General features: G+C 39.5%; 1 protein-coding gene across 8 annotated transcripts in view; it reads left to right on the plus strand.

Moving 5' to 3' along the window:
• NUMB (NUMB endocytic adaptor protein) overlaps window positions 1-21,844 on the plus strand; it is a 141,807-nt gene that overhangs the window by 41,805 nt on the left and 78,158 nt on the right. The gene's annotated exons all lie outside the window — the stretch shown is intronic.

Consider the following 21,844-nt stretch of genomic DNA (forward strand, 5'->3'; position numbering starts at 1 on the left):
TGGTGGGAGTAGTTAAACCAAGGAAATTGGAATTGCTGTAGGCAGGGCTTTACTCTCCCTGCCTCTCTTCTAAGATCCATATAAATGTGTAAAGTGCTTTGTTGATAAATATATCTATATAAGTATAGCTTTCTTAAATTTTTTCTTTTTGTTTTTCTTAGAAAAAGGGGGAACTTTCTGGTTTTCTTGTATAGAAGGTAGATTTTCAGGGCAATGGTGAGGGATTTGTTTCTGAAAAGGGGGCAGATAAGCTTGGAAACTTCTGGCATAGAAATAAATTACCAGGCGGGAGCAGTGGGTATAGTTTTTGCCTTGCACATAGCTGACCTAGGTTCAATCCCCAGCATCCAATATTGTCTCCTGATTACTGCCAGGAGTAATTCCTGAGTGCTGAGTTAGTAATAACTTCTGAACATTGCCAGGTGTGACCCAGAAAGCTAAAAGAAAAAAAAGGAAAAAGAAAGAAATTGCCTGATTGACTAAATAATTTTTGTATGATAATCCCTTATCATTGTTAATTTAATTTAGAAGTCTTTAGGTACACATAGCCAAATAGTATTCTAAAAGGTTGCTACTTTCTGTTCCCAAATGAATTCTATATTAACTTTATTGTAGATTCTATTTTCCCTGGTTATTACTTCTATCAGTTCTTATAAATTTAAAGATTCTCATATGCTTATACTTGGAAAAGGTTCTAAAACCCAATCAGGTATGTTCATTTTAAAATTGTTTTCATATTATTGATGTCAGAATGGATAGCATCCAAGTGCTGACAGTAGGTAAGCAAGTCTTTGCTTTTCTATTATTGATTAATTTAGAAAGTGAGTGAATACCCCTCATCCAAAATTCATTTGTATGGAAGTTTTGCCACAAACACAGAGATAGCAGTTTTTGTTTTGATTAAATTCAGCTCATTACCTTGGCACTGTAGATCTGTTTTATTAAATTTATTAACAAGTCTGTCAAATCAAATAAGTTATGTCATTTTTTGAATCAATCATGTTGGCTCATAAAGCATGATTTTTGTTTTCTAGGAGCTCTAATACTGAGCCAAAGCATTTATAAAACTCCCTTTAACTGGCCGGGAATTGTTTTTTAAAAATATGCAAGAAGAGCTCTACATGTAGCACCCTATCATGGCTGGAGCATCATCAGTTGCTGCATGTAGCAACTGAAAAGATATAACTAAGAGGGGAAATACCTTTTTCTTCAAAAACTCTTCTAATGCATAAAATATCCATTCTACTTTAGTATTATTTAATAATAATCAGCAATTTTTTTCTTTTATGAATCTCATGTATGCTAAAAGTAAGGCATCATTTTCTGGTAAAATTGATTCATCAGAATGAATAGAAAACTGGGATATTTTGGTTGGGGTTGGGGGTGGTTGAGGCAACGTATCTGTGGTACTCAGGAGATCATATATGGTATCTGGAATTGAACCAGGGACTACTGCATGCAAGCAAGCACCATAACTTCTATTGTCTTTCTGACATCCCAAACTAGATGTCCTATTTAATTTATTTCTATTTTGAGCACCTGGTGGTGCTCAAGGCTTAATCCCGATTCTGCTCAGGAATCATTCCTGGTGGGATCGGGGATCCATATGGGCTACCTGGAATTGAACTTGGATCAGCCAGCTACAAGGCAAGCACATTGTCTTCTGTACTGTCTTTCCAGTTCCCTTGGAGTGTTTTAAAATATTCATTTAATGAGTCTTCAACATAGTGGGCCATTTTATCAATTCTTCTTTGCTCAGAGATATTTTCTTGGTAATATTAGATGCTGCCTTGTATAGCATAGTGCATATCATTTCATGGGCTGGAGCAATAGCACAGTGAGTAGGGTGTTCGCCTTGCAAGCAGCTGACCCGGGTTCGATTCCTCCGCCCCTCTCAGAGAGTCTGGCAAGCAACCAAGAGTATCTTGCCTTCATAGCAAAGCCTGGCAAGCTCCTCGTGACGTGACGTATTCGATATGCCAAAAACAGTAACAAGTCTCACAATGGAGACATTACTGGTTCCCACTCAAGCAAATTGATGAACAATGGAAGGACAGTGCTACAGTGCTACAATGCTACATGTTATTTCACAGGCTGTAGCCAGAAGAAGTAGTTCTTTATCAATATATTCTTCACAAAAAGTATGTAGTTTTCTCAGTTCAGCAGTAGGTAACAAAATGTTGAAGCACACACCCATTGTCATCTTATTTGGATAACTATTGGAGAGATTTGCCAGTGTTGGGTCTCTCAAAATTTTTAAGTGTTTGCAAATAAGATGATTTCTTATATATTTTTAATTAATATTAATTTTTTGTTTTTGTTTTGGGGCCATACCTGGCTATGCCAGGGTTACTCCTGTCTCTTTGCTCATGGATTACTCCTGGTTCTTTGGGGAACAATATAGCATGATACGGAACAATGTAGGATGCCAGATATCAAACCTGGGTGGCTCCCTGCAAGGCAAACGTCCTACTTGCTGTACTATTTTTCCAGCCCTCAATATTAACTTTTTTTCAGATGTTCTTGTAATCGTGAAGGCTTTGTAGTTTCATTTGATAAAATGGGTTTTGGTAAATCACTCGTATCAATAATGTCTGTCAGCGACTGAATAAAGTTATATTTAAATATTTAACACTTCATTTGAATATTCAGTACATTTAAATATTCAGTACCACGATATTCAGTTCTCTACATTTTTTCTTGTTTCAGATGTATGTAAAAAAATGAAATTTCTTGGGACTGGAGCGATAGCACAGCGGATAGGGCTTTTGCCTTGCACGCGGCTAACCCGGGTTCGATTCCCACCATCCCATATGGTCCCCTGAGCACTACCAGGAATGATTCCTGAGTGCAGAGCCAGCAGTAACCCCTGTGTATCATCGCCACGTGTGACTCAAAAAGCAGAAAGATAAAGAAACTTCATAATGTCCAAAAAGAAAGAGAGGGGCAAGGAGAGAGAGAGAGAGCTGTGTCTGCCAAAAGGCTGGATGGGGGCGGTGGTGGGAGGGAGACTTGGGACACTGGTGGTGGGAATTGTACATTGGTGAAGGGAAGGTTATTGGAACACTGATGACTGAAACCCGTCATGGAAAACTTTAGTTATACCTCATAGTGATTCAATTAAAAAAAGTTTAAAAGGTAAAAAAAAATTGTCTGGGAAGATAGTACAAGCATTGGGGCACATGAAAAACCGGGATTCAATCCCTTTCAACACCTGGCCTCCTGAACATCAGTGAGTGTGTGTGTGTGTGTGTGTGTATCCCTGGAGGTCTCTAAGTGAGGATGGCTGGATGGCCTTAGTGATCTCTGGCAGGGCAATACCTGAGCATCACAGTACCCTTAGACTTTACCACTGTATTTAGCCAAGTATTGCTGGAAGTAGATCTTGCACCTGCTAAGCAGGACTTGCTTGGGAGGCTTCTCCCACCCCAACTTCATGTGTTTTTCATAATAGAAGTATAAAATTACCAAGAGAAATAACAATTTAAATAGTTGGAAAAGTACAGTTTCTTTCACTAGAACCAAAATATTTCGTAGCAGTTGTAGAATAACAATTATAACAACTGGTATTGTGTAAGATAGAAAAAACAAAAATATTAATGAATTTGTTTGCTGGCTGGAGCGATAGCACAACGGGTAGGGCATTTGCCTTGCACTTGGCCAACCTGGGTTCGATTTCTCTGTCCCTCCCAGCAAGCTACCAAGAGTATCCTGCTTGCATGGCAGAGCCTGGCAAACTTCCTGTGGCATATTTGCTATGCTAAAAACAGTAGCAAGTCTCACAATAGAGACGTTACTGGTGACTGCTTAAGCAAATCGATGAACTACGGGAGGAAAGTGCTATAGTAGAGCTATGTTTGCCACTACCAATGTCCCCAAGTATCCCTCCTGGCCCCAGTGTGGGAAATAAACATTGGTGAAGGGATGGGTGTTGGAACATTGTATGACTGAAACCCAATCATGAACAACTTTGTAACTGAAAAAAAAAAAATTAAAAGAACATAAAGGAGATTAGGAAATAAAAATACTAATGAAACTAATAAACTGGATTTTGTTCATATACCACATCATTAAATATATATTTCATATTAAATATTAAGATATCAAATTAATATGCAATTAAAATCAATTGATAGTTTACTTGGCCCTTACTTAATCATCCCTTTATTAACACATGCTTTTTTTTACCAACTAACGGGTGATTCAGTATATAATAAATATTAGTGCTTTTTATAATTTCATTAATATTGTAATGAAAATTTATATTTTTGTGGTTTGTGGGGCCACACCCAGCTGTGGTCAGGGATTACTCCTGACTCTATGCTCAGGGATTAGCCCTGTCAGACTCAAAGGACCATCTGGGGTTCAGGGATTGAACACTGGTTAGGTTGCCTGCAAGGCAAATGCCTTACTTGCTCTGGGCCCAGGACAATTATATTGACTGTACACTTTTCATGGTATTGTACTAGCTCAAGCCTGCTACAGTTTTATTAGTAGTAACCACAAGAAGGCATAGGAACATAGCAGATATGTTAAAAAAATGAAAATACTTGTGTGTATTTTGCTTATTGAACAACAGTGAAATAATTTTCTTTGGGGACTGGAGAGGTAGTACAGTGGGGGTTAGGGCTGCTTGCCTTGCATGCACCTGACCTGGCCCATGTGGTTTCCCAAACCCCACCAGAAATGATCTATGATGCACAGCCAGGAATAATCCCTGAGCACAGCCAGTGTGGCCCCCCCAGTTTTTTTTTTTTTTAAATTGAACTAGAGAGATAGTACGGTAGGTTGAGTGCTTGCCTTGCTCCGAGCTAACCCAGGTTTATTTCCTGGTATCTTACTTACATAGTCTCCTGAGCCCACCAGGAATGATTCCTGAGTGCCAAGCCAAGTGTAAGTCCTTAGCACTGCCAGGTGTGACTCAGCAGCCCAAAAATAAAATAATAATTTGCTTTTGTATATAATCTATAAAAATGAAAGGTTTTCAGTATAACTAAATTTGTACTATAGTTTAGGTAGCATGTTTACAATAGGCTCCGTACTTAGTTTAGATGTATACAGTTACTGAATCTCACCACCACCAAAGTGCTCAACTGCCTTTATATTACTTCTGGTTTGCCTTTTCTTTCCCTTTACTCCCTCTCTTCTCTGCCTGGCAATACCAGTCTTGTAATCCAAGGTCAGGGATTTGTCCTTGTCCAGTACTGTCTGAACTCTTGATTTGTTTCTTTGTATTCCACAGATGAGTGAGATCTTCTAGGATTTTCCCTATTCTCTTTGACATCAGTTAACAAGGAATCCAACTGATGTCATGAGGACATCCAGTTCCTTGTGGCAAGATTCCTTGACTAAATTTTTGAATTCTTAGTTATATTTGTATTTATCATACAGTTAAGAAACAGTTGAAATTAGATTTCATATGGAATGCCTGTTTTCAGTATCATATTATAAACAAGTCATTACACATACATATGCCTGCCGGTGCATGCTGGACTTTTCAACAATGTGTAATGTGCAGTCCTGCTTGTTAAGACCTGTCAGCAGACTTCCACTGATCAACACACTTGAACATTTTGTGTGTTTATTTGAAAATAAACACTATGATTTTAATTCCTATACAACAAATAGGAAACATAGATTTTCCTTAAAAAATGAAATAAAATTTGAGGGAGATGGGAAATGTCCATCAGATACTGCAGGAGGGAACAGAACTCTCTGGTGGTGGTGGTGGTGGATAAAAGTATCATTAACAGTACTTATGATATCTCAATTTAAAAATTTTAAAAGTTAAAATATGAGTAATCTATTTATTTTATTTTGGGGCCACTCCTGGAGGTGGTCAGAGTTACTCCTGGTTCCTCATTCAGGAATCACTCCCAGTGGTGCAGAACCAAAACAATTAATTTTGTATTGCTTATTATTATGAATAATGGGCTGGAGCGATAGCACAGCGGGTAGGGCATTTGCCTTGCAGCAGCCAACATGGCCGACCTGAGTTTGATTCCTCTTCCCCTCTCGGAGAGCCCGGCAAGCTACCGAGAGTATCTCACCCTCACGGCAAAGCCTGGCAAGTTACCTGTGACATATTCGATATGCCAAACACTAACAATTGTCACAATAGAGACATTACTTGGCCCACTCGAGCAAATCGATGAACAATGGGAGGACAGTGACAGTGACAGTGATTATGAATAATGCACTAAAAATGATCCAATAAAGTTCCTTATAGGAAAGTGTGTGAAGACTGTTGTATTTCATCTTTGAGCCATTAAGCTCTTGTATAAGAAATTATTACATGTTTGTTAAACCAGTTAAATGTTTTGTGCTGTTTTATGCTACTTTCGGTACAACAGTGGTTTAGATTATGAGAGGCCCAGGAATTCTAAAATGTAGAATACAGCAGATTCCCTCATGGGTGAGGCCTATATTGTTCTCTTCTGGGAGCTTTATTTCTGAGTGTCTGGATCATGGCTGTTGATGAGATTACATTGCACCAGAGGGCAGTTTGTGGGCGTGACTGCCATCAGATCCATCCATCCTTCCTTCCTTCCTTCCTTCCTTCCTTCCTTCCTTCCTTCCTTCCTCCCTCCCTCCCTCCCTCCCTCCCTCCCTCCCTCCCTCCTTCCTTCCTTCCTTCCTTCCTCACAAAGCCTTTCAGTTCAAGTCTCGGTCGGTCATACAATGATCAAACACCCATCCCTTCACCAGTGCACATTTTCCACCACCAAGAACCCCAGTATACCTCCCCTCCCACCCACCCCCCGCCTGTGTGGCAGATTTCCACTTTACTCTCTCTCTCTCTCTACATTGATCACATTCAATATTATGACAAAAGACTCAACATTGTTATTTGGAATTTTCCCCAACACTCAGACTTGCCACAAAGACATCATTAGAAAATTTGTTTTCTATTGCTGATTATGAAGAGCATATGATGTCATGTGGCCACAATAGTGGTCATGCAAATTTGGATTTCTGATATTTTAGTAATAAACCTAGAGGGATTACTGCCAGAAGCCCCTGGGCAATATTATTTTTTAAGTTTATTATCATTGAGGTAGAATTGTTTTACAGAAGTGCCAATGTTTATATATAGTTTGAATTAATGAATTTTGGGGCGGGGAGTGCTGCTAAAGATTGAACTCAGAGACTCACATAGGCACGGTATGCATTCTACTAATGAGCCATACCTTCAGTCTTTTTTTTTTTCCCCCATGCCTGGCAATGCTCAGGATCTACTCCTGGCTCTGCACTCAGGAATTACTCCTGGCGGTGCTCAGGGGACTATAAGGGAAGCCGGGTTTGAACCCAGGTCAGCCATGTGCAAGGCAAGCACCCTGCCTGCTGAACTATCTCCAAGGCTCTTTTCGACTTTTTTGGAAAAGAGATTTCCCAAAGTGGTGTTCCGGAGGTCTGGTTGTTTCCAACCAGTGAAATCAATGTGTTCAATGCTAGGGACCAGTGACATGGTACTGCTCAGGCCCAGCAGGGCTCAGGGTCCTTCACGACCAAACAACTAGCACTCAAAGGGAGGTAGAGAGCACTCTGGGAGCAGAGTCAGGTCCTCAAGCATGCAAGGCATGTACCCAAACACCTGAGATTCTATCCCACATTTATGGAGAATTATTAGAATTCTCCAACAAAACCTTCTGCTTGATTGTTCTTTATTACCACTCTTTAGATATTGGAACATATCAGAGTCTCAGCAAAGTGTGAATTGCTAGACACTAAGGGGCTTTAAACTCTTTCAACTTCACTATACAGAACAAATGTTGAATTCAAATTTGGTTTATTTCTTCAAGTCTTCTGGCAAAATTTCCTGATAGTTAAGACTTACTGATTTTCTTTTGAAGATCAGGCAGGCTATAGGAGTTATTTGAAGTCTTAATTTAATTTAATTTTATTTTATTGTGATACGAGCTTACCAGGCGGAGTAGCCACTGTATTCTAGTCAGAAATTTTTATTGCTAAGACAACCACTAGAGCAGAAAACTGACCTACTTAATGCTGACAAGTTAAAAAAAATTCTGTGGAATTGTACCAGCATTGGATCAACCTTTTGCTCCACTTGGGGTGGATGGGGTGGCAATAGAGAAGAGGATAAGGTTGAACTGCTTCAGGCGAATAATATATGAATAATTAATATAGCACATGGAATATTAAATGAATGGGCTGGAGCGATAGCACAGCAGGTAGGGTGTTTGCCTTGCATGTGACTGACCCAGTCGGCCCAGGTTCGATTCCTCCGCCCCTCTTGGAGAGCCTGGCAAGCTACCGAGAGTATCTCGCCCACACGGCAAAGCCTGGCAAGCTACCCATGATGTATTCGATATGCCAAAGACAGTAACAAGTCTCACAATGGAGACGTTAACTAGGCCTGCTCGAGCAAATCGATGAACAATGGGAGGGCAGTGCAGTGCTATATTAAATGAATATTTAATTACCTGAAATGATTTGATTCACAGCTAATTGATACCATTTGGAGGCCTCAAAAATGTAGTTCTCCTAAAATCACGTTACATTTGAAAAGAAGCATAGGTGGGCCAGAGATAGCTCAGTTGGGCTGGGATGCATGTTTTGCATTCAGGAACCTTGGGTTCAATCTCTGGTACCACATTAGCTCCTGAGCTCTGCCAGACGTGCCCCTCCCTAATCCCCAGAGAACAAAAGGTATAGGTAATTTTAGAAAATTCTTTTAGTATTATGGATCATTGCTTTTACCAGGATGTGGTCAATATATTATTACATTTTTTCAAAAAATTTAAGGTACTGTAATTTCCAAAGTTTCTTCATAATAGAATATAAGGTTTGTAATGTTCCAACATCAGTCCCGTCACCATGTCAGTTTCTCTTAACCAGTGTCCTCAGGTTCCCTCCCACCCCAAGCCTGCCTCCTTAATGGCAGTTTGGTTTATTGTCATTTGGGTCTCATACTTGTGGTATTGTTGGCTATATGGTTTAGATACCTATTACACCTGTACAGTCACTGATGTACCCAAGTCCCCTGACCTCTGCTCTTGTTATTTCCTGTCTACCCCTTCTTACATGTCCCTCGATTTCTTTCCTTCCTTGTTTTTCTTATAGTATCCAACCTTTGATACCTTGCATTTCCTTGTCCTGTTATTCTACATACCACAGACAAGTGTTTATTTTTCTGACTTTCTTCATTTAACATACCCAAGTTCCATTCAAGTTGCAGAAAGTTGAAATTTTAAATAACTTATTTGAGTTTGTTCTATATGTTCTCTACATTTAAGATAAATGCATACTAACAAAAGAATGTTTGAAGTATTTATTTGGAGGAAATGACTGTGGGCTCTTATTTTTATCAAACTCAGTTGTTTTTACTGTTAGCTAGCCCTGATTTTTACTACAAACTATGAATGGCTTCTGAATCTTAGAGCTGTTCTAAGATGCCACCAGCATAAATTTAAATGAATTGAACTTGAATTAAAAAAAAAAGCACTACAGTTTCCCCTCATATTGTCTACATTTGAAGTGTTTACTGTTCAGCGGTGACTTAGTGGCTACTAAATTGGTTTGCATGGAAAACATTTTATCATTGCAAAAAGTTCTATTGGATAGGATTGTTCTATTTCTTTTTTTTTCTTTTGATTTTGAGCCATACTGACTGTGCTTAGGGCTTGCTTCTGGCCCTGCATTTAAAGATCATTCCTGGTAGTGCTTGGGGGACCATATGTGGTAACAGGGGAAGCTGCGTGAAAGGCAAGCACCCTACTTCTTTGCTATCTCTACAACCCTGTTTTTTGTTTCTGGGGCACACCGGGCTGTGCCCAGGGGTTATTCCTGGTTCTGTGCTTTGGAATTACTCCTCACATGCATGGGAGAGCATATTGGATGCTTGGGATCTAACCTGGGTCAGTCACATGCAAGGCAAATGCCCTACCCTCAGTGTTGTCGCTTAGGCCCCCAAGATTTTATCCATGAATTTGAAGAGTAACAAAGTCACATTGTAAAAGAATGTACATAGGATTGGGAGGATTTTTGTGTGCCAGTTTGTAGTCTACTGCTACTGTTTTCTGGACCATACAAATATCATACAGCTTGTTCATTCTTCTTGTTCTCCTTTTGTTTTTTCTCATTTTATCATTTTAAAGTCTATAGTTATTAGTTTTATGTCCTTGTTTCTTCTCCCTAGAATTCTTGATTCCATTCTGTGTTACTGTTCTTTCATCTGAGATTATCTTCTTTCATCAATAATTTCTTTTTATTAACTTTTGCTCTGCACTTGGCAGTGCTGAGAGTTACTCTAGGCTCTGTGCTTAGGAGTGAACATCTGGTGCCAGGGATCTAATTTGATGTTGCTGCATGCAAGACAAGTGCCTTAATCCCTGTACTATATCTTTTTTGGCCTAAAAAATGTTTCACTCGTGAAGGGTATTTTTCTTGGGTATCCAATTCCTTTTCTTTCAGCATTTTTATTTTTAAAATATTGTTTATTGTGGGAACTGCATCTTATGGTACTGGAGACCTGGGACCTCTCCCAGCAGTTTTGGAATGGGGTGAGGATGATGGAGTGGAACCTATAGCCATATCTCCAGCACTTATTTTAGCATTTAAAATGTATCATTCCATTGTGTCCTGGCTTCATTTGTTTTTTAATGGTTTTTGGGTCACACCCGGCTTTGCACAGGGGTTACTCCTGGCTCATGCACTCAGGAATTACTCATGGTGGTGCTTGGGGGACCATATGGGATGCTGGAAATTGAACCCGGTTGGCTGCATGCAAGGCAAATGCCCTACCTGCTGTGCTATTGCTCCAGCACCCCCTTTCATTGTTTTTCTTGTTGTTTGTTGTTGTTTTGCTTTTTGAAAATTTTTGGGTTACTGTTGATAGTTGTTCTCATGGATTGCTCCTGGTAGTGCTTGGGAAATCATATGTAGTGCTGGGCATTGAAAGGGGATTGGGTGTTTAACCCAAATGCTTTAACCCACATGCTCTCTTTCTGCCCTGGACTTTATTGTTTTTGTTAGAGAAGCAGTATTTTTGATTTTCATCTGTGTTCAACAATGCATTTGCATCACTTTCTTTATATGTAAGATTCTTATATTCTGTATACCAGTTTGGATTTTAGCTTAAATGTCTTTATCATTTTGTAATATTTCAAAATTTCAGTTGTTTCTCTCTACACTATCTTTTTTGCTTTCTGGACTACAGCCCATGGTGCTCAGGACTTATTCTTGACTCTGTGCTTAGGGATCACTTCTGACAGTGCTTGGGGGACCTTATGTGGTGCAGGGATTGAATAGGGGCTGGCCATATGCAAGACAAGAGTCTTATCCCCTTGAACCATCTTTCTGGTTCCAACTTCTGCCCACTAGTCTAGTTCCTTCTGGGAGTTTAGATATCTATCTATATACTAAAACTTTCTCTGCCTATCCCTTATGAGTGTCATAAGAGTTTTCTGCATATTTCATCCCTTTTGTTTCTGTTCTTCATCTGTATTTTTTTTTTACCATTTCTCGAGTTCATTTAACAGTCCAATTTGCTGTTAAAAAGCACCTGTTTAGCTAATTACTTAGCATCTTTTTACTTCTATACAAAGCCTGGCAAGCTACCCTTAAGGTATTCGATATGCCAAACACAGTAACAAGTCTCACAGTGTTACTGGGCCTGCTTGAGCAAATCGATGAACGGAGGATAGTGACAGTGACTTTCTAAAAAAAAAAATAATTTTTCCCTTACACCTTACATAAAAACTGTGGTTCACAGTTGTTCATGATGATTTGTTACAGACATTCCACACACACACACAACACAAACCATCAATACAAATCACCACCGTTGTACCTTCCCACCACCATTATCTCTAATTTTCCCAACCACCTCAAAAGCCTGCCCCTTTACCAGGCTTTTTATTTATTTTATATTGCTTGTTATAATTTGCTAAAAGAATAATCAAAAAATGTATCCTCAGAAGAAAGTTACTGAAGATTTGCTATCTCACCATGGAGCTATCAAGCCCTTGTATAAGAGATTACTAAGATGTTACATGTTAAGCCTTCTGAGATTGTGTGCCTTCTACATTACATCCCTTCTGATATGGTATGCTACTCCTGGTTTATCAGTGTTGTAGAGTTTGAGGTGATACAGCTGGAGTTAAATTTTTAACTGGATTGCATCTTGGGGTATGTGCATGACCAGGGCATATGGAAGTACAGGGAGAAACGGGGAGGTAACCCATCCCCAACTCCGTAAAAGCTTAGAAATTTCAGTTACAGAAACTTCATACCTGAGTTTTTCAACAGATTGATTTCTGGATGAGGCTTTTCCTCAGCAGTGGAGTCTGGCTGGGAGCATGGCAGCGATTGTGGAGTGTGGAGGTTTCCAGCTGCCAAGGCTCTATTTGGGCAGGTGGTGGACTCACTCACCCCTTTCTGGAGTACCCTGGATGACTCAGCCTTGCTTAGGGTCTGGCTGAATCTCTGCATCTTGTTGATCTCTCTCAAGATATGAGTCTCTGGATCATGACTGGTGAAAGAGCTTCTATTTCTATACTTTCAATTATTTTTCATTTGTATGTATTCCAGTCCTCTTGTGAATTCTCATCTTGTTATCTTTTCCTGAGCATAGTAATCCAGTTATTTTAAAATATGTCTGATAATTAACAACATATGGAGCTTTTCGGTCTTTTTCTGTTGCCTGCTTTTCTCTTGATTTTTATTTATTTATTTATTTATTTATCTATCTATTTGCTTTTTGGCTTCTCAGGTCACAACAGCGATGTTCTGGGGTTACTCCTGGCTCTGCACTCAGGAATTAGGTGCTAGGCGGGACTATATGGGATGCCGGGATTGAACCCAGATCAGCCGTATGCAAGGAAAACACCCTCCCTGCTGGACTTTAACTCTTGCCCCTCTTGACTTTCTATCATTTGTTCCTGTCTCCTAGCATTCTTATAAATTTTTATGTGAACGTGAGGTATTGTGTGTCTGAATATATAGAGGCTTATGATGACGCTACTGCTCTTCAGAGAGGACTTAATTTTCTGGTGGTAATTGAAAGTTGGAGTATATGATCTTGACCCAGTGCAGGCTTGAGATGACTTAAGACTTTGTTTTAGGCTGGTTTATATCTAGTTTCCTCTTACTCCCTGAGTGTTGTCCTTCAGAAGTAGCAAATGGAAACCTGGGCTCTTTGCCAGGGCCTATTCTTGGCAAGTCCTGAATGGTAATTTTTCTTTTCCTAGCACTGTTAGACTTCCAAAAGCTCTGCTTATCATTTTTGCTTTAAAATAGGCACTTTTCTTGATTCTTGGCCTCTTGCCCTCACGCAGGTTAGGATTCACCTAAGAGAGAAAAGCAGTACAGGATGTCTGATCTTACTTTTCTGTGGTTGCCATTTCTTTGGAATCTTATCCTGCCAAATCCCACCTATCCCGATGAGCACCAAACTCTGATGTTTGTCTCTGGTGTCCAGTGAGATTGCCAAAAGCTTTACTCTGCAAGTAGTTAACTAATGATGAAAAAGCAGTGAAGAATGTGTTAAACTTAACTCTGAATTTTCATTTTCTTTGATATTTTGGCTTTTTACATTTTGATTGTCTTGGTTCATTTTTTCATTTTGAATTCAGTTTTGCAGTTTGCTCTTCTTTCCCTTCCCTTTGTTTTTTCAGTGACTTGGGTCCCCTTTATACCACTTGGTTGTGCTGGCGATTGCCCACCTTTCTTGTAGCCTCAGGATTCACAAACTAGTGCCACCAGAAATCCCATTCTGCCTTTGGGACAGTGCCAGGCCTAGAGCTTTAGGTCTCATGCTTGCTGAGCAGATGCTTTATGCTGAGCCATCCAGGGTCCCAGTTTTTTAGCTCTCTTTATTTTAAAATTCCCCCTCCCTTTCCTTTTTGTTGTTGTTGTGATGATGGGGAGCACACACACTTGACCATGTATCATTGTTCATCACACTTTAGTTACAGGGCTCACACAGACTGGGTTATGATACACCAGCAATTGTTCACCTCAGTCGTAGTGCCAGGGATTCTAAGTAGCAGTGCTACCAGGATTACATTTGGCTGGGGATTAAACTCACATCTTTAATCTTGGAAGCAGTCACTAGTCACTTTGCCACTGAGATATTCCCCCCACTTACATAGTTTTTCTTGCCATGAGAATTAATCTCATGCAATCTGAAGAATAAAGGTTTGTACCTTTTCAAATCTGTTACTACATTCCTTCACCTCCAAAATAATCCTCCACCACAGTCCATTGAGCTCTCGATCCTTTGTTCTCACACCCCCACCCCTCTAATAACCTCATTTCTGCAGGTAGAATCTAAGGATTTGTTTTGATTGTTGCTCTGTTTCTTTGTGTTCTATGTGTGAATGAAATAATTCATCTTTATCCTTCTAACATATTAAGATAATACCTCCAGCACTCTCCATGGTATGACAAAAAAATTTTTATTCCCTTAAAAGTTTTTTCTTCTGTTTTTATTTATTTTTGGCCCCCCCTCCTTTTTCTTGAATAGTTGAATGGATTCCTTGTGGATCAAAATAATATCTTTATAGTTCTTTGTCATTGGACTTTTGATTATTTTCATATCTTTTTTTATTTGTTTATTTTTGGCCATACCCAGCTGTGCTTTGGGCTTAGTCCTGTACTCCTGTTTCTGTGTGCAGGGATCACACCTGATGAACTTGGAGGACCATATGCGGTGCTTGGGATGGAACTCTGGTTGACTGCTTGCAAGGCGAACACCTCACCCATTGTACTATCTTTAAAGCCCTGTTTCCATGTCTTGGCTTTTGTAAAAAGTGCTGCAGTGAATATAGGAATGTGTGTGTATATATAAATATATATATTTAATTACATTTTTTTCTCTATGCCAGAGTGCTTAAATTTGAGTCTCATTTGCTTATTTTTGCTTTTGTTTCCTTTGCCATTGGAATTGAACTCCAAGGACATTGAGACCAATACCAATACATGTATTGCCTCTGTTTTCTTATGTGCATTTCATGGTTTTAGTTCTTATGTCTAAGTCTTTAATCCATTTGGAGTTAATCTTTGTTTATGATGTGAAATAGTGGTCTTGCTCATTCGTTTGCGTATTGGTGCCTGGTTTCCCAGGTATATCTTTGTTTTTTTTTAATCGTAAATTAGCTGATGGCCTATTCTTAGATTGTAGACATAAAGTTTGTACCAGCTAGCTAAGTGGGCAGTGTAGCAGCTTTTTTTTTGGGGGGGGGGGTCACACTTGGCGATGCACAGGGGTTATTCCTAGCTCATGCACTCAGGAATTACTCCTGGCAGTGCTCGGGGGTCCATATGGGATGCTGGGAATCGAACCTGGGTCGGCCTCCTGCAAGGCAAATGCCCTAGCCGTTGTGCTGTCACTCCAGCCTCAGTTGTATCAATTTTAACTGAAGTTAGGGCAAAGTTTTTGCCTGTTGGGTACACCCTTCTGTCTTGTGGCGCAGTGTAAGTAGCACAGTTTTAAAACTGTCTTATCAGTAGTGACCTGTATGAGATTGCAGGAATAAAGTTTATTATTTCTTTTTATCTAGTTCACCAAGCACAGCTAGGCTTGAATGAAAATATTGTTGCATTTATGTAGTTTATGTAGTTAGCTATAGAAAAGCTTATTTCTTATGAAAATCATATTTCCAGCATAAAGCTATATTGCAGTGTTTGGGATTGCATAAGTTTAGCAATCAGAAAAATTTTCATGCTAGTATTTTAAGTTTTAAAAATGAGGGGCTGGAGAGGTAATACAATGGGTAGGGCACTTGCCTTGCGTACAGTCGACCCAGGTTCAATCTCTAGTACCCCATATGATCCCCCGATCCCACCAGGAGTCATCCCTGGGTGCAGAGCCAGGAGTAAGCCCTGAGTATTACTAGATGTGGTCCTAAAACAACAACAAAATGAAATCAGAAAATAAAATTAAGAGAGGCATGAACCCTAAAATATAAACAGAAATGAGTCTCCTTCAAACTAATGACATAATTACCCTCATCCAAGTAATTTTCAAACTTCAGATACAAGAACCAGAAACAAATAATGAACCCTGGTTTGTAGTCTGGCTTTTTGTACTGGCATGAATTGGCAATTTTGAGATAATTTTCTGTCTATTCTAGGGTTGAACAAATGAATAAGTGTATTAAGGATAACAACAGCCAGATTATTCATTGTTGGAGAAGGACATTTTACAGAAGAGAAAGTTAGAATGAACCCTGTGATCGCGAGTTTGAATTGGGAGGTTATGAACTCATGTTTTTTAGTATCTGTTTATATTAAGGTACAGCAATATATATGTATGTTTACATTTACAACTATTTACATTCATGTATGTGCATGCATATACACACATGTATATGTATACTCAAATTAAGTGAGCTTAGAAGTAATGGCTTATCCCATAACCCAGCTCCCCCATATGTTGGCTTCTAAACCATTGTCTCTGAAAGGAAACTAGAACTTCTTGGCTAAATGGCTAAGATAAGGTACAGAGTGAGCCTCAAACATTATTGTTCACAAAATACGAAGGTAAAGAATGACGGGGACATGTCAATTGGTATGAAAAAGATTTTGGAGGAATTTTAACCATTCCACTGATGATACTTATAGATGTTATCTATTGAAAAATAAGAATTGATGGGTTACTAAGTATACCTAAGTGAACAAATGTTGGGGAAAAGAGAAAATTCTTTTTGTAAATGGAAAATATATTAGAACTGTTGGAGTTGAAAAATGATCTTTGTGGGAAAATTAGGGTAATGCTCTCAGACAATAATTATTTATAGGTAACAAAGCTATCAGGTGAAAATTTGGTGAAGAATATATTTAAATAGTAAAGTAAAAGTAAAGTAAAGGCCCTCCCGTTGATCTTCGATTTGCTCGAGCGGGCCCAGTAACGTCTCCATTGGAGACTTTGTTGTTACTGTGTCTGGCATATCGAATACGTCACGGGGAGCTTGCCAGGCTCTGCCGTGCGGGCGAGATACTCTCGGTAGCTTGCCGGGCTCTCCGAGAGGGGCGGAGGAATCGAACTCGGGTCGGCCATGTTGGCTGCGTGCAAGGCAGACGCCCTACCCGCTGTGCTATAGACACAAGGGCGTCTGCCTTGCACGCAGCCAACATGGCCGACCCGAGTTCGATTCCTCCGCCCCTCTCGGAGAGCCCGGCAAGCTACCGAGAGTATTGGATATGCCAGACACAGTAACAACAAAGTCTCCAATGGAGACGTTACTGGGCCCGCTCGAGCAATATTTAAATAACTTTAAAATAATTCCCTAGACCCAGAATGATAATACAGTGGGTAGAGCATTTGCTTGCATATAGCCAACCCAGGTTCATTCCCCAGTATTCCATATGGTTCCCCAAGTACTACCAGGAGTAATTCCTGAGTTGTAGGGGCAGGAGTACCCTGTGCATCATCGGGTGTTGCCCAGAAGTAAAAAAGTAATTCCCTGTAGAATGTTGATTTATTACAAAGAGAAAAACAACTTTACAGTGACAAATGTGACAAATAGTTAAGTGATCAAAGTTAGGCTGATATAAAACCTACTACATATTGATAGGATGCAATGAAGACTTTGCATTTTGACATTCCTGCAAAAAAATGTGTAGTCTGAATTTAGCATAAAAGACTGTCAGACAAATCTAAATTGAGACAGTCTATGAAATAGCTGGTTTATAGTCTTTGAAATAGCAGCTTTAAAAAAGATGTAAAAGATTTGAGTTTTTTTAGGATTAGGGTTAGGGAGCCTTATCAGTGGAAGGATTCTAAACAGTCATTACTACCAAAACCAATATGTAGCCACAAATTAGATTGTAGACTGGGGGGAAATCAATAGCTTTAGTGGACATTTTATTTTTTTTTAATTTTAATTGAATCACCATGAATTACAAAGTTACAAAACTATTTATGATTGAGTTTCAAGCATACTATATGCCATCTGTTAATCCTTTCATTAGTATTCACTAACCTACACCAACGTAGCCAGTTTCCCCCCGCCTCCTAGCCTTCCTCTAGAGGATATTTTAAAAGCAATTGATGGCTCTTGAATGTTAACTAATTAATAGAAATTTTAGCATTTGATATATATATTTTTTGGGGGGTCACACCCGGCGATGCTCAGGGGTTACTCCTGGCTCATGCACTCAGGAATTTCTCCTGGCGGTGCTCAGGGGACCACATGGGGTGCTGGGAATCGAACCTGTGTCAGTCATGTTGGCTGCGTGCAAGGCAAACGCCCTACCCGCTGTGCTATCACTCTAGCCCCAGCATTTGATATATTAATTTAATTAATTGTGCTGTGATCAGGCAAATGTTTGTTTTCCTAGGATAAAAATGCAGAAATACTGAGAACTAAAATAATAGTATCTCCAACTCACTTTCACATGGTTCAGAAGAAATATGTGAGGAAGAGAATAACAAAACAAATAGGGTTAAAAAAGAAACAATTGAAAATTTATTTTTATTTAGAGAAAGTAAAGTCTTTAATGAAGTGCCAAAAAAAAGGAGAAAAATTCCAAATTGTTAGGTTACTAAGTAGGAGGATATGATTTTTTCTGTTTGGGATTATGTCATGGCTTTAAAAGAATCTCATGTCTTTGGACTGGTGGTGGGAAACTGCACTGGCATTTTTGACCAAATGGGTCTGGTTCAGGGCAGGAACCCCAAAATGTGATGTTGTTCAGACCCTCTGTGATGCTGGGATACCCAGGCCATCCTTCTGGTGCTGGAGGCTTCCAGGACCACACCTGGTATGCCTGAGGGCCTCTAGACCCTCAGGGGAACATGTGGTGCCAGAATGGAACAAGGATTGGGTACACATGCGCTCTAGTCACTGTACTGTCTCCTGACCCAAATATCCCATTTCATCGCTCCCTCCCTCCTTCCCTCCTCCGTTCCTCCCTTCCTCCCTTCCTCCCTTCCTCCCTCTCCCATCATCCAATATGGTTCCCAGAGCACCTCCAGGAGTAGGCTCTGAGCATCACTTTTGCCCAAAGACCAAAAAAAAAAAAGTATTATACCTAAATAGTTTCCTGTATAGTATAACTTTTAGAAAGGTCACTTAACTTAATCACTTAACTTCCCGTTAGTCGTCAAGTTGCTCGAGCGGGCGCCAGTAACGTCTCCATTTGTCCCTGTCGCGTGCTAGTGTAGCCCAATGGCATCTGTTCGCTCCGGGAACACGAAGGACCTCAAACCGATTGTTCATGATCTTGACGAAGAAGTCTGACCATCTGGTAGGTGGGCGGCCACGCGGTCTTTTGACATCCCATGGAATCCAGTCAGTAACAGCTCTAGTCCAGCTCTAGTCCAGTCTACCTTTAGAAAGGTACTTTGTAAAAATTAGATGATCTGTATTCTAGTCACATACTTTCACAAATTTATTGCAAAGTTTAGACTGGGACCAGAGTTATAGTACAGTGGGGTTGGGTGTTTGCCTTGCACTTAGCCTACTTGAGTTCTATTCCTGGCATCTCATATGGTTCCCCATGGACCTCCTAAAGTAATTCCTGAGTGCAGAGCCAGGAGTAACCTCTGAGCACTACCAGGTGTGGCCCAAAAAAGAAATGGGGGGAAAAAAAAGCTTGCAGCAGATATTTTTGCTTTAGTAGAACTTGTTTTGACTAGTAAAATACCAAGTGGAGTTAGGAAGAATGAAAATAAGAGAACCATTATTTTGGATTATCATCTATTGTGAGCCAATTATTTTCTTAAATCATAAAAAATATTATAATCTAGGACATTTTTATAATAAAGTAAGTTGTTCAATATCACATACTATTGGGACAATTTTTTTTTTGGGGGGACTCTCAAATAGATTTAAAAATAGGCCAAAAGTTCATTTATGTTAACATAGTCAAGATTATGGTATCTCTGTTGAGCAAGGGAGTTAGGACTGGAAGAAGGCCGTTTTGGGATGGAACTAACTTCTCTTCTAACTCTGATTCTTGTTACATAAAGGTGTTTCTTTGTGAAAAATAATTGAATGATGCACTTAAAATTTGTGTGCTGTTTTTTATATACATTATACTTCAATAAGAATTTTCCCGAAAATTTTTGTTATCTTTGATAAATTCATTGTGAAAGACACTTAGTGTCTTTTCTTAAAGATCTATATTTTACCTTCTGGTTTTGGAAGTGGGAAACGATGAATAATTTTGCCTTCCATCTATTAGCTCGTTCCGTGTAACTCATTTCCCATTCCTTTGTGTCTTGCTGTTTTAATTCTGAGAGCTAAATTGGATGCCTAATTTCATTTTTTCAATTAAGAAGCTGGGTAAATGAATAGCCACAGTTATTTCAGATGTTTGGTTTTTTCTCTGTAGTTTTCATATTTCTTTTATTAAATTCTAAGCAAGTATATGAAGATTAAATAACAGTGGAAAATAAGGCTGTTATTGTCAACTCGTATTTTTTGGATTTATTTAGTACTTTTTCCATCTTTTCACCTTTTTAGTAATTGAGAACTCTATGATAACAGAAGGAAAACTTTTTTGTCTTTATATTTAGAAGTTAGGGTTGTTAGAATACTACTTTTCAAATATATCTTTAGTGCAATAATTCCTCATTTAGACTCAATTATCTTGTTATCTTAAAGCATGTAGTAATTTGTGTTGCCCCCAGATCATTTGCAGTATTTAATCTGAGAGGTTCTACCTCTTCATATTCTCATCTTTGACTTTTATAACCTAGAGGTTAGAGATTTCTTGTGCCCTTTCTAGTGTTATGTATTGTGGTTACATTATATGTAGTGGTGCTTTGTAAAATACCCAAATTGCTTTCTTAAAGTACTGACCAACTTCTTATATGGCACAATATGTATGTAGTCTCTTTGTGATCCTTTTCCTTTTTTCAGAAAAGTCCAAGGGGCCAGAGAAATAATACAGGGGTTCGGACACATATTTTCATGGAGCCAATCCCAGTTTGATTCCCCAGCAACATTTGCTTCCCCCAAGCATTGCATGGTATAGGCCTGGAGGACCCTGAAGTGGCCCAGATAATCCCCAGCCCTGCCGCCCAAGCAACTACATTCTGTGTTCTGGGGTCTTTGCATTGAACCACCAGCCTGGTTGTCCTAGAATTGTTGGGAGGGGCCCCCAGCCCTGCTGATCAAAACTTGGGAAGCCCACTGAAAAGCATAAAAATAGGGAGTCACTAATGGTACTTGGGAGGTGGTATAGTGTACCCAGGGGGTACTTGAAGCAATACTCTGGTGAATTTTTGATGGTTCAGTGCTCAGCCCAGTTCTGAAGTGTGGAGGGCCCGATGGTGCTGGGAGACCCTTGACTGCTGGGGATCAAACTTGGGGCTTTATACATGCCAGATATGTGCTATAGCCCTTTCCACCATATTCCTGGCCTCTGCTAAGTTCCAGTTCTAGAAATGTAACTCAGTAATATTTACTCTTTTGTAAGCCATAAATTATTTGGGGATAGGAAGAAATATACAAAATAAGACAACTTCAGGCCAATTTTTTTAACATTTTGCAAAACAATTGTTTTTAAAAATGAGTTAATTTTCTCTTTTAATTTGCATGAAGAGGAGGATGCTAATATAATTGTGCAACCTGATGGTTAATTTTAATTATAGTTTCCCTTGCATTCCTTTGACCTCTGTTCCACTTTCTCCTGTACTTTGATGACATGCCTATTTCTGTGTTACTGTTTTGCTTGTTTTGGTGCAGTGTGCTCACAAGAGTGGTGTTTAGAGGACCATGTAATGCCAGGATTTGAACCCAGGACTCTGGTTTCTTTATTTCTTTCTTGTGTTTTTTTTCCCCCCTTGGGGGATGAGGTGAGGTGGAGGTGGAAGTGCTCAGGGCTTGATGCAGGGCTTACTCCTGGCTCTTCACTCTCAAGGATCACT

Source organism: Sorex fumeus, unplaced genomic scaffold (assembly GCF_029834395.1).
Source record: "Sorex fumeus unplaced genomic scaffold, SorFum_2.1 ptg000098l, whole genome shotgun sequence".
In the NCBI taxonomy this organism is placed as follows: domain Eukaryota; kingdom Metazoa; phylum Chordata; class Mammalia; order Eulipotyphla; family Soricidae; genus Sorex; species Sorex fumeus.